Below are 13,491 nucleotides of genomic sequence, written 5' to 3'. Positions count from 1 at the left end.
CGTTTTTGGTGAATGTCTGAGTGGACCCCCAGGCGGTTATTACGTTTTTGGTGAATGTCCGAACGGACCCCCAGTTTTGGTGAATGTCCGACTGGTTCAGTACTCTGAATCCAAACGGGCCTGTGACGGTTAATCAGCTACACCCCTTTAACGCGACAACATTTTTTAAATCCGTTCCGCCATGCTTACCAAATATCATTTTGAGGAACTATGTCTCGCACTTTCATACAGATCTCACACTTGTGCTAATGTATTCTTAATGTATTCTTGTTTCTGTCTACAGTTACATCTTGTGCTAACATATAAGCACAAAAAGACACGAAACAACTTCTTATCTCTGCTTTAAGTTGAGAAAGAAAAGGAGGTTGTCTTCAGCAACCACAGAGATTGTTGAGGTGTAATCTACCATAAAATATTACAAGAAACACATTTTATAGTTAGTCCTGGCTTGCCAAAGGATGAAAAGAAGAAGGTAAAGTATAGAGTATTTGTGGAGAGAAAACCACATGACTTATTTCACCAAGTTAGTCCCAATAGTCAATCAGTACTTTCCTCTAGAATAAAACATGGGCAATTTTGGCCTTTACAGAAAACATATGAGTCATTCCAACTACTTTTCTATCTAGCCAGTTTTCAAAAATATTCATTGCAATATCAGAAATGAGTAAGTAGCAGTTTATAGATTTCCTATGTAAAATCTGACACTGGAGTTCAGTATTTAAGCCTCAACAGTTACTAGTGAGCTGAATGCAAGGACATAACTTCAAAAATATATGCTGAATAAAAAATATAAATATCCAGCTATATGGTATCTATATTTGACTGAATTATGCAGACCAGCTTCAAAAAGCTTTCAGTTTGTGAAACAGAAAGACCTCAAAGGCCTTTATGATCAAATTTAACAAAAGTTACATTATTTATATAAACATTCACACTCTTTTTTCTTTAGCACTCTACTGACTTATTTTTAACTACAAAAAAAAAAATCAAAGGCCAGAAAAACACTGTGTATTTTATTTCAAACTAAAGACCTCAGATCAGAAGCCTAAACATTTTCACTTATCTAAGAACCAGCTGCACTAAAATCAGTGAAATTTTCTTTGTTTTTATTTGTATAACAATAGCTATATTAGCCTAAAACTGACATAAAGGAAGAATTAGGTCATATGTTTAAGTCCAATATATTCTACAGTTCACTTTCATGCTGATTGTTTTAATATGTTTCCCAAATCCATGCTGTGCAAATAATTGTGGATTATTATTTTACATCGCAGCAGTTATACAAATGATCTACCAACTCTTGTATAAAAGTAAATGTAATCTGTCTTCTGAACTGTAAGGTTTTCTTCATTTTACCTTAATACTATGCATTCTATAAGCTGAACACAAAAGCAGCTACATTAAAAAAATAAATTACCTGAAACTTAATCTGAAAATTGTACAATAACCCAAAATTACAGTATTTCAAAGAATTTAGAATTATTATTTTTTTGTTTCTCTTCTTTGTTTCATTCCTTGTATTGTCAAAATGTCCCACAGAGTATATTGCATACTTTCTCAGGTAGGAGCAGGGGATACAGCAGGGTCAGTGAAAAGCAGTGCATTCTTCAGTGCATATTCCTGTAAAATTACTGTGTTTCTTTCCTTCTTCATTTTCCACCAGAGACGCTAAGCAGATGATTTTGCAAAGACTTATGGATCCATTTAGTCTGAACCATGCCACATGTTCCTCCAGCTTCAACAAAATTGGTCACATGAAGTTAAGCGCATGCATAACTGTTTTCTCTGTTAACCCTCTGAATTCTGTGTTGAATTCATTGGCAATTTTTCTTGCATTCACTTGGTTTTAAAAACAACCAGGTAGAACTGAAATACTCATTTTTATATAAAACAAAATAAAATCAGGAAAAAAAGACTCATGCTGCTGTAATATATAAGACCTTTCTCTTTTGCTGAAGAGAATTTGATTAGATTTCAAGGAGTGAGGGGGTGTGCATTGAACCTCTAAGACTTTTCTGTATTATAATTACTTTCACATACAATTTTGAAGTACATAGAACCACACTACAAGAGAATTTTTGTTATTTCCTTGGGACTTTTAAAGGATGTCTAACATTTAAAAAAATAGCATTAATTTATAGTGCATCTAAATATGAAAATGTTGCCTTTTCCATGCACAGATTCCTGGAAATCAATGCAGTGTGACTGATTCCTTTCTCAGACATATAAAAAATTAGGTAGAGAAATTAATTTATATTGCAACCTGCTTAACTGAATGCAAAATCAGATTTGTGCACAGAAAATTATATAGAAATTAGACAATAATACCCAACAATTCTGAGTCATTTTTGATATGTGATGAGCATATGTCATGTACGATCATTTTCTTATTGTTAAGGTTCCTACCAATTACACTTTATAAAACATCTGGGATTTTTTCCATGTTTTATTTACTTGAAAATGTTTCTTTAAAAGCTATCTGAGAAAAAAAGGGGCTTAAATTCACATCTTCAGGTCAGAAATATGGTTGTGCTCCACGTTTGTTTTCCTAACAATCACAAACCCACACAATCAGATTATTAAATGTTTTCTAGAGTTTGATCTCCACATATACAAAATACCAATTTATTCCTCAACATCAGAATTCCATACAATACAAACCTTCCTGTATACTTGTAATTTTAGTAAACTAATAAGTATTTCTAAAGCCTTCAAGTTAATGTTCTTCACTCCCCACCAATCTTAGCCTATTGCTACATAGAAACCATTTCTCTCTGACACATGGAGCAATTAATTCACACTGCTAAACACAAGAGGGATGTAATGCTTTTTTCAAATATCAAATCAGTCCAATTTCATTTAGACTTAAATGATTTTTCTGGTCCCTCTTCATGTAGATACCTCTGCAGTCAATTAGCATTGTCACTTTTAATCTGTAGTGCTCAGATACTGGTCATTTCCCATTAGAGTCTTATTAAATAGATTCTCATGGTCAGATAGAGCCTTCTGCAGTGTAATATCTGACGAGAAAAAACTGACAGTCATTATGCAGCTGGCATTTACTAAAAGGTTAGATATTGCAGATAACCTTAATCACAAATTACACTGCATGTCAGTGAATTAGCTCACAACTTTACAATTCCAAATAAACAGTTATGTTTTCCATCCAAACAGTCTTAAGACTATTACTCAGTTGAACTTAATCATAAAAATATTTCCTAATTAAAATGTTTTTTAAGCTTTAAAGCAGCAGACTTTGCCTCAGTCTTTCATGTCACATGCTAAACAGGAAAACCTGTCTCAGAGCTTTGGCTTCTGCTCCTTGTAAAACCAAATTCCCTTCTGCTGCAGACACATCCTCTACTAAACCCAACTGTGCTCCCCCACCTGCTTGATGAGAATCCATTATTATTTAAGCTGCCCACACTAAGTGATTCATTTGGAGAAATCTCACAAGCAGCTCAGCCAGCAGGCTGATGGGGAGAGAACTTCTGGCAAGCAGAGGCACTACAAGCAGCTGGCTGGTGACTTGCTACTTTTCATGGTACAAAGCTCAGAAGGAACTACTGTTTCTCAGAGGTGTCTTTTCTATATGTGAAAACAACAGAGCTGAGAAGTCCAGTTTCATGGGATTCCTCCCTGTCATCTTGAAAGGAGAGGAGCAAACTCACTGACTTAATTATTTATTTTACAGTGTTGCTCCTACTAACTTCAGACTGCATGGGGTCATTGACACACTGAGGATTCAGCCTTCCCACTACTGCCAATGCAATACATTTTAACCTGAGTAGAGGACAATGATATTTTTTTTGAGAAAACTTGAATTTTGGTGAGATTTTTTTGTGGCAAATGATATTAAAAAAAGGGTTCTGTAAGGCAGCTGAGAACTCATATGAGCATAAATAAATCCAAGGAAACCATGTGATGGACAAGATGTAGTTAAACACAGAAAATAACATATCTCAACCTGTGGCTTTAAACAATGACATTTAAACCAAGACACAGCAAAACAAGAGCATGCCAACTTTGTGATCAAATGTCCATTTCAGTGTCCTTCAGAGACAATAAAATTTCATTGACTTAACAACAGAGCAGGTCTGAGTGACCAAAGGGTCTGAATCACTACTGGATTAATGGTATGAGATCATGACAGATAAGGACACCCTAGCCCACAGGAGGTGTACCTTGCAAGATAGGGAGAAGTTACAGGGTTAGTGGGGTACGGCCTGTGCCTGGTGAAGTGTTCAGGATTTGCTTTCAGACCTAGATTGTGCTTTTAAAGAGATATCAGTAGTGTCTTGAGGCCAAGACAAGCACTTTTTTAGCAACTGGGGTAAAATATATTACTACCACAACTCTACTATTATTGTTTCTCATGGGCAGTACTACATCTGTAGACTTTTGTAACCTTATGTCATTTTATTTATTATGAGGGCCCCAACAACCATAGTACTTAAAAAGTACTTTCTAAATGGAGTTACATTCAAAGTATCCCAACATTTCAGGATGAAGTTGTTTTGCACCTTTTTTTTTTTTTTTTGTTGTTGTTGTTGTTCTGAAATGGGTAGTGGGGATGCTAGAGGGAGGAGAAACTAAATGACTGAAGGCCAAATTTGTTGCAAAATGGGGGAGCTGACCATGGATCCCAATGTTCTGATCCCTAGGCTTGCCTCCTCTAGAAAATTATTTTTTAATGCAAAAATAACTCTCTATTAATTTAGTGACTGGTAGTACCAGTCACTATATTCATACATCACACATTTTCATTATATAACTTTATCAAAATATCTATTTCATCTTCAGCAGTGTATGTGTATATTTTTTTTCTACTCAGATTTGTTTAACTGATTGCCTGCCTGATCAATCCTACTGATTGTTTATCTCTGGTGGCATACAGCATCCACAGAGCTATGCTACAAGCTGACAGGCATCTCACTTTATGGAATAATTCAATGCCTCATTATAAAATAGAATTAGATGTGGCTTCAGAGATTAGTGCCAAGAGAGTTTTGCAATTTTACATTCCTGTTGATGCAAACTGTAGAGACATATAGCATTGATCAGCAGGACACCAATGAAGACACCACAGAGGTCAATGTAAACTAGCCTATGTAGGCTTTCTCATGGGTCACAAAAATATGTGTGGGTTTGTTAAGTGCTGAAATTCCTTCCAAAACACTCATGTTTATACAGCATTAGGGCCAAGGAATCAGCCACTCAGGAGAGAAAAAGTGGAATGAAAGTTGAAAGTTCATCGTTAATTCTGGTTCTCATGCTTACACATCAGAATAATTTCTGTTAATCTCTATCATTCAAAAATTATACCAATTATTTATTATAAATTATTATATATTATTTATTATAAAATTATACAAAAAATGAATGCAATTTGATATAGTCTTATTTCAGTACACTCTGCAGCTAAGTATAATACACGTGAAATCTGGCTAGATTTTATGTTCAAAGGGGATATACAAAATAAATCAAGGGGAAAAAGTCAAGAGAGCTGGATTTTATTTACGTTACCCTAAGTAAATTGCTGAATGACTTTAGGCAACCTCCAGTTATCTTCTGTCATGTGTTTTTCTCGTAGCTTCCTTTCAGGGATGAGTAATAGTAGCTCATTTGCACTATGAAGAAGTTATTGAATTAGCTCATTCATATTTTGAGGCTATAAGATGGAAAATGTTATAGTACAATGTCTTCCCTGAATCCTTACAAAATCTCCAGACCTAGAATTGAAAGACAGCAAAATGCCTAATATCCTGCCAGCTTTCCTTTTTGGGTACACCTGAGGATGGGGAAGGGAACAGAAAATCACCCTGTGCAATAAACCAGGACTTCCACTGTATTATCGTGTAGAAAAAAGACAAATCTCTGCCTGACTCCCTGCAGCCCACACGATAACCAGAATGCATCTCTTTGTGTACAAGTCATACAAATATTACAGAGCTCACTATTGGGAATGAGAATAAGAGACTAAGCTCCAATACCCATTAACAAATAACCACTGTTTCATTAAGTTGTGCGGCAAGGACTGTGCAGAACAGAAAATTGTGGTAATTTAATATAGATTTCTACTTGGAACGTTATGATACCTGTAGAATATTTTAGTAAATTACTGATGTCAGTTGTATTTCTCTTTGAGACTAGGGAAATAGGTTATTGGCACAATAAAACATCTAGAGGCATTTAAAATGTCAGTCTAATAGCAAGAACCAGTAAGGCTTTTAATTACCTTCTGTGCAATTTTTTTAATTGCTTCAGTGGCTGCAGTGCTTAGTGAATTCCTGACAGAGCAGCTGCAACTGACTTAATTTAAAACGCTTTTGAAGCTCTAGGAGGAAGTGTTAAGGAATATAACAGAGATCCAGGGAACTATGTGGGATATTTTATGTGATACATGTGAGGAAATCTTGAGCTTACTCTGCAACACGGATAAAGATGTTTTAGATAGTTTGAATGGGTATCCATGTTGGCATTCTCCTGGTCTGAGAAGAAGGAGCTGTCGGCTGCCTTCTGTAGGAGTCACACTACGGCACTTCACTTCAAAGAAAGCAAAACCCATCCCTGATGGCCTTGGCAGCTGTGGGGAAAACAGCAGAGGCTCATGGAAAGACTGAATGCTAGGAGTAATCCCTGGACTCTGACAGATCAACCAAAACTTAATTTTATCTTGCAGATTCACTTGCAGCTCTTGAGATCAAATTCTGTCAGCTTTTTTGTTGTCTTTTCCTTTCAAGAGAGAAATCGGTTTTATTAATGGGGAAGAAAGCACGTTAAAATATCCCCTTATAAAATTTAATTTACAAATAACTGGCACATCCCACCCAAGGACTATCCACAGTAACCCCAGAGAGGGTCCTGAAGAAGGGGAGCTTACTGCCCTTCATCCTGCAAAGATACAAGCCCACAAAAAAACATGTGGCACCACCTCTGAAGCTCTTCCACTCTCATCCTCTCCAGCCTTGGATAAAGAGCTTGGCTCAGACACTCTGGCACCACTGTTCCATCCAGTTCACTGCCACTTCTGTAACCTCAAAAAATCAGGAGCATTGAGGTCCAGCTGTTAGCCCAATGCTGCTGAGTCTTGGCAGAGGGAAGCTGGGAGTGGGAAAAATCACAAGAACATCAACCTATGGTTCTCTGGCAGGGCAAAACCATATGCTTTCAGGTTTATTTCATACTACACTGCACTCTGTTAATAAAATGGACTTTAAAACCATTTGAAAAACCACACGGGGCACAGATCCATCTCACAAACCTCTCCTTCCCTCCTGGGGTTTATCTTGATTAGGCTGTAAAAATGCATCACTGAAAAGGATTAGCTAATACATTCTAACATTTTTTCCAGAGGTTGTTTCTACCCTACAAAAGCACGGCACTATCATATTCTGACTAACATATGGTTAAAGAAAACTTTTTTCCTAATAAAATCACAGGGAAGGTTTTCTACTCTACAAGGAAGTGTAGACCTCAATCACACAATGGGTACACACACCAGCAGTATTTAGTTAACTCTAACAAACACAGTCAGGACAAATTTTCACACACATAATTATTATGAGGACACATCATGGAAATGAGAAAGAATAAAATAGTGCCTAATCCAATGCACTGGATCATATCATCATTTAAATCACAAAATAGGACTATTCATTTTAAAATTATTGGAATTCCCATTGCCAACTCTAAGTAGAAAAGGTGTATTCCTTACATATTAATTTTTGTCTTTTGTTGAAACTGTGAGGAAAACAACAGGTAGAAACGTGCTAGGCAACCTTTCAAAACTGAAGTTTTAGTTAAATATACAGAGAAGTCCTTAGAGTGAATATTTAATAGCAAATTTGAAGGTCAGATACAGTCAGTAAACAGTTCTATAAATTATGTTGAAAAATTCTTTTGATGATCCTTGCGATAAATCCTTTTTGTGTAAACTACAACATATTCTACCGGGTCCTCTCTGATTTCATTTATATTCACATAAATCAACAGAAAACCCATGGAAGTCAATGGTGTTACACAAAACAGAAACTTTCAGTTTGATTTTTCTAGGAAGCATAAATTCATTGCATCAGTTTTTCAGGACTAGTACAGATTTAGAAGAACATGTGTTGGTGATAAAATCTACCAGAAAATCTTAAGCTCCAGTAGTCTAAAAATCCATCTTTAGCAAATGTTTTTCATAATTCAAAATCATCTACTTAAGGGACAAGTGTGTGTGATTTTAAAGATGTTAAAGAAACTGGAGCAATATCTTTACTTTAAATCGAAGTGAGATCGTGTGAGGTAAAGAGGGGTTTGTTGTTATTTTTATTTCAGAACTTGGAAAATAAATTTTAGATGACTGTTTTACAGGACAGAATTTATCTTGCCTAGCATGCCACTAAGATTGCATATTTTTAGATATGCGTACAAATAAATGCAAAACAAACAAACAAACAAAACAGTACAATACTTTATATAAATGAAATACATCATCATAATCAGAACTAAGAAGTCTGTCTGTGTGTGGATTTTCATTTCATATTTATTCAGAAACTCTTCTTATACCTGGAACATTATATGATCCCACATAAGCATTTCAATATCCCACAGACAAATGCCTTTTCAGACTGGAAATGCCTTTCCTTTACTTCACCACTTATTTTAAGTAAAACATCTAGGACTAATCACTGATTCCTTTGTCAAATTTGGTTGGCCAATGTGTTTAAAAGCTGTTTTTGATTTGCACAGGAACAGTATGACTGCATATGCCTTGTTTCCAGAAGATCAGATGACAATATTATTGTCTAATAGAGGGATACATGGAAACTCACCTAGATCAAAGTCTAAGGACACACGCATACAATTCTTAGCATATTAACATCAAAGTCTGTTCCACAGCTTGAGAAAATGCAGTTGGCTTGAAAGTTTTTCTGGAAAACAAACACCAATCTGAAAGTAGTTTTATGTGTTTTCAAACAGAAACATTCTTGTTTCTTGTTGCAATTCCCTTTTCATTAAAATTTAAAGCACTTTTTAAATTGGGCAAACAAAAAATTGCTAGATGTTCCCCCCAAAAAAACCTCCAGCTAACAGTATGTCAGTTTATATGAAATGAAAATACCCAAGGAGAATAGGCATAAAAATAAATAAATAAATAAATAAAAAGAGGTACATGAGAAGAAGTAGTAGTGGACAGTAAAACCAATGAGAAATAACATTTAAGATAATAATTTGGGTTATGTTGTACTGCAAAAAATAAAACCTTTAAGAACTGTAGGAAAGAATTCACATACTTCTGGCAGATGTATGGTCCATTATTTTAATTAGGAGTTCCCTCTCATGTCAGAAAACAAAGGTATAGATCCATTCAATTTTTAAGTACTGTGTTATAAATTTATATCATAAAATCTCAGGGGACTCTTAAAATAAGATAACAAGAGTAATTTTTCATACTTAAATTCTGAAACCCATCCAAATTCCATAAGCAGTGTATTGGAAGGCTATGTTTTTTATGTTATCACAGTTTTCATTCATCTATCATTTTTTGCTTATTACTGTCTTCATATTATCCAATCTTATTGGATCATTGAATAATGTTTTCAGTTTTCCTCCTTCTGATTAATGTGTTTATTGATGCAAAAAACAACAGATATTAGTGTTGGGAATACAAAGCACTACGCTGAATTGAGCTTTAACTTTGTAGGTGTTTTTTTTTTTTTTTTTTTTTTTGTTTGATGTTTGGTTGGTTGGTTTGATTTGGTTGTTTTCATTTCTTTGTTTATTTGTTTTTACCAAAGTGTCTACAAATAAGGAATAAAAATATTTACTTCCATTTTTCATTTCACCTTCAGAAGTTCCAGCGTCCTATAGGACACTGTAATAGGTCTCATGCAATAGGTTTCATGCTTTAAACAGAAGTTTAATTATCAGGTCACTGATATAACTGTAATATGTGCTCAGGTAGCTACATTACCCATGATCTCCTAGCAGCATTCCAATGTTTTAATTTTAGCCAACAAGAAGACACTTTATTTTCCATCACCAGAACATTGTTAAATATGCTGAAGAACAACAATTTTTAATTGAATTTAATGGAGGTGTTTGATGTTAATTTCTTTTCACTCCTACATCCTCCTTCATTTATTTTATTCCATGCAGTCTTTAGTCTAGCATAGAACTATACAGTTCAAGTCTCTAATAAGTTTAATTATGCTCAGCAGAAACATGTTTAATATTCCTTCTAGCTCTAACAGACTTGTGTAAGCCAAGTGCTTCTATAGGAGAGAAAACTCAGTATCTGGAAACTCCATACATTTCAATTCGCTCCATGTAGTGGAAAGGGAAGGTAATCTCTTTCCCATCTACATACTTTGATGAGCTATTTCAGTGCACGAGTTCCTAAATCTGTGGCTATAACTTTAAAATAGGCAAACTCAGCAATCCTGAGGCAGTTGCAATCAGCAAACTATATCAGCAAGCCCTCCCTAGGGCACAAAGGCAAAGCAGGACAAACCGAAACAGTGGATGCCTGATGAGTTTTTAAAGGAAGAAGCCAAGCAGCAGTTTAAAAGTGGAAAGGTGAATGGGACTTAAAGTGCTCTGTAACATTTACTGCGTGACCCCAGCACAAAGACAACAGTGGTGCCTACAAAGATAGGTGTACCAAAGCACGCAGCAGAACAATCATGCTGCAAGGCCTTATAAATCAGTCTGTAGCCTTAATCTTATTCCTTTTCAGCTTCATCTGATCTCACAGGCCAGCACCTTTCTACCAAGAGGACTTGGGATAATGAGACCTGATGGTGGTACTGACAGGGTCTCTGCATACCTGGCTGACCTTGCGAGGGAGCACCAGTTCCCTTTCTGCTGCTTCTTTGTTGACTCTGTAAGGTCTTTAACCAGCTCAACAGCTGCAATTAACCTCTCCAGCAGCTACGCCGGTCTGTCCCTACCCTATGATATTTAGCAGAATGACTTGGTCCTTAAACCTTTCTGTATTGGCCTCTTCTTCTATTTACTGAGTTGCTTCTTTTTTTTTGCTAGAGGCCCAGTGACCTCCAGAGTTATGATCAAGCAAACTTGCAGAAGGGAACAGATCCAGCTCAAGATCCACTGGTCTTCTGGGCAGAATCAAGCTCAATCACTCAATCACCTCCAATTTCTAGGACTGTGCAAGTGTATGGTGTGAAGTTATGTAAGGCTATGGGGAAATCCAAGAAGTAGAAGACGAATTTCATATTAAAGACATAATCAGCATTATGTTCAAAAATTACCCTGTCCAAATTTCATTTATTCATACCTCTTGCAGTAGAACCATTGGTGTTTGAAATTTAAAGAGTATTAGCTCTTTAAAAACAGTCATGTTGGAGACAAAGCTGTATTCATGCACTGGTGCCTTGCATCCGGCTCACAAGTTCATTCGGCCAGTATGCCCATCTCTGGTATGCTTCAGGCATGTGTGAGAACTGCAGGTAATGCCACCTCCCTTTGCTTACCACTGTCTGGAACAACACATATAAGTAAATGTGTAATTTGTTTCAATATGAAGCTTTGTTGAAACTTTCTCTTGCTTTTCCATTTTCTTTGTCTGTGTTCAACTTTAATTATTTTTTCTACTCACCAGAAGATCCAGATTGATAAATTCAATTATTTCTTTTCTCTTTCCCTGTAGGTAACTTGAATGGTCATTCTATTTTTCTCTGTTAATGAAGATTAGATTAACACTTTTCTTGTTCTGGGTTGTTTTGTAATTTGCCTTGTCTAGCAATTATAACTTTTCTACTTTGATGTGAGTAGTATTATAAACAGTACTCTAGATAATGGCTAACTCTACCATATGCTGCAATAAAAATGCCTGGATCTCCTTTTGATTTATACTGCAGAGGACAAGTAATTCAATTCACTCCACTACTTGATTTGTTTTTCATTGCCAGTACACATTGGGATGAATACTTTGGGGATTATTTTAATGCAGAAATACCCAGATTGCTTTATTTGTCTAGATATCAGCACATTTTCCAGTTTATGAATAGCTTTTGTTTTCATTGTTTATTCATTTACCTGGACTGAATTTCATTTGTCACTGGTAGGTCCCATAATCTAGATGTCTTCCCAAATGAGCTATACTGTACACAAGGGATTTTTTTTTCTTTATGCACTCAGTTGATGTTAGCATTACTACTTGGAGATTCAGTCTATAATTAAGGGGCATATTCTGCTGATGCCAACTACAACCTACCTCTGCACAGGTCTATTATTTCAATCTGTCACAATCTGACACTAACGTAACATTTGTGCTTCAGCATAAGCCTCTCCCCAATGTTTTTATAAAGACTGAATTTGTGACACTAAAGCTGAATTTGTGACATGTAAGCAGTAAAACTACTTCAGATGACTTTAGTTTTTACCTTTGACTTCAAAATCCCTTTTGGACTATTATGAAATGTCTTCTAAGAATCTAAATATGATTACCTCTATGCCTCCCTTAATGACCAGGAAGCAACAGTTTACTTTTCTTATTGAATTACTAGACCAGCAGTCAGTTATCCCCAGGTGTTTGGACTTACTGAGAGACCCTCACAAGTATTTCATGGACAAGTATATGTACAAAATTGTTTCTAACCATACTTCATTTTTTGTCAGTACATTACAGTAAGTGAACCTGTAACAGCCATCCAATTTCCTTCGAACAAATAAAAATAGAACTGAATACTTTAAAAAATACTTCCAACCAAATAATACAGTAAGCCTGAACAATAAACTACTTTTTTAACATGATCTAGAATTCTTATTACCTATGCTGGAAATACTGATTCCTCAGATTAAATGTATGGTCTTTGTCGCTTACCATCCTTTCATTTTGGCCTTGCCCTGAGTCACTGGAAATGAGAACTTGCCCCAAGTGAGGTGCATTACGTTTTAAGACCCTCATATTTTCCAAAAGGGCTTATGGGAAGAGTTATAACATCAAAGTCAAGCCTAGCAGATTTAGAATATAAGTAATTCTGTGGCCTTCTAAACCAAAATTTAAGGAAATTACTAACAACTAGTAAAAAAAAAAAAAAAAAAGCTGAGGTATAAAAAGGGGGAAAAAAAATAATGTCACACATGCACACATGAACACTGAGATCTAGTAACACGTTATTGTTTAGTATAAATATTTCTATTTGTTTTCATACTGTTCAAAGGATACATTTAGGTAACAGTCAGGTTTTCACAGACTTCTGAACAAAGCTTTAGAAAAAAAAATGACAAAGTTTTGATACTTCTTCCCTAATTTTATGCTAAGCAACCAAAAACATTGATAAATTGTAAGGATAATACAAATAACAAACCTCCAAAATAACCTCAGAATTTCGGGGTATTCAGGGTATTCTTCTACCGTTCATGCATTTCTCTACTGTTGGAAGGCAACAACAGTTTTTACTGCTTGGGTTGTGCCTTTTAATGGCTTTGTCTGTGTTTTGCTACTATCTGAATCATTTCACACATGAGGTACTTATG

General features: G+C 35.5%; 1 long non-coding RNA gene across 1 annotated transcript; it reads left to right on the top strand.

Annotated features, from left to right (window-relative positions):
* The first annotated feature begins 3,446 nt into the window (after positions 1 to 3,446).
* LOC110353461 (uncharacterized) lies at positions 3,447 to 3,958 on the top strand. The gene is made up of 2 exons (XR_002403958.4): positions 3,447 to 3,579; positions 3,695 to 3,958. It is a non-coding gene; the product is annotated as an uncharacterized lncRNA (long non-coding RNA).
* The last annotated feature ends 9,533 nt before the right edge of the window (positions 3,959 to 13,491 follow it).

The sequence above is a fragment of the Anas platyrhynchos genome, chromosome 7 (assembly GCF_047663525.1).
Source record: "Anas platyrhynchos isolate ZD024472 breed Pekin duck chromosome 7, IASCAAS_PekinDuck_T2T, whole genome shotgun sequence".
NCBI classification, from domain to species: domain Eukaryota; kingdom Metazoa; phylum Chordata; class Aves; order Anseriformes; family Anatidae; genus Anas; species Anas platyrhynchos.
The sequence above is the reverse complement of the archived record's forward strand: the minus strand, read 5'-3'. Positions and strand labels throughout refer to the sequence as shown.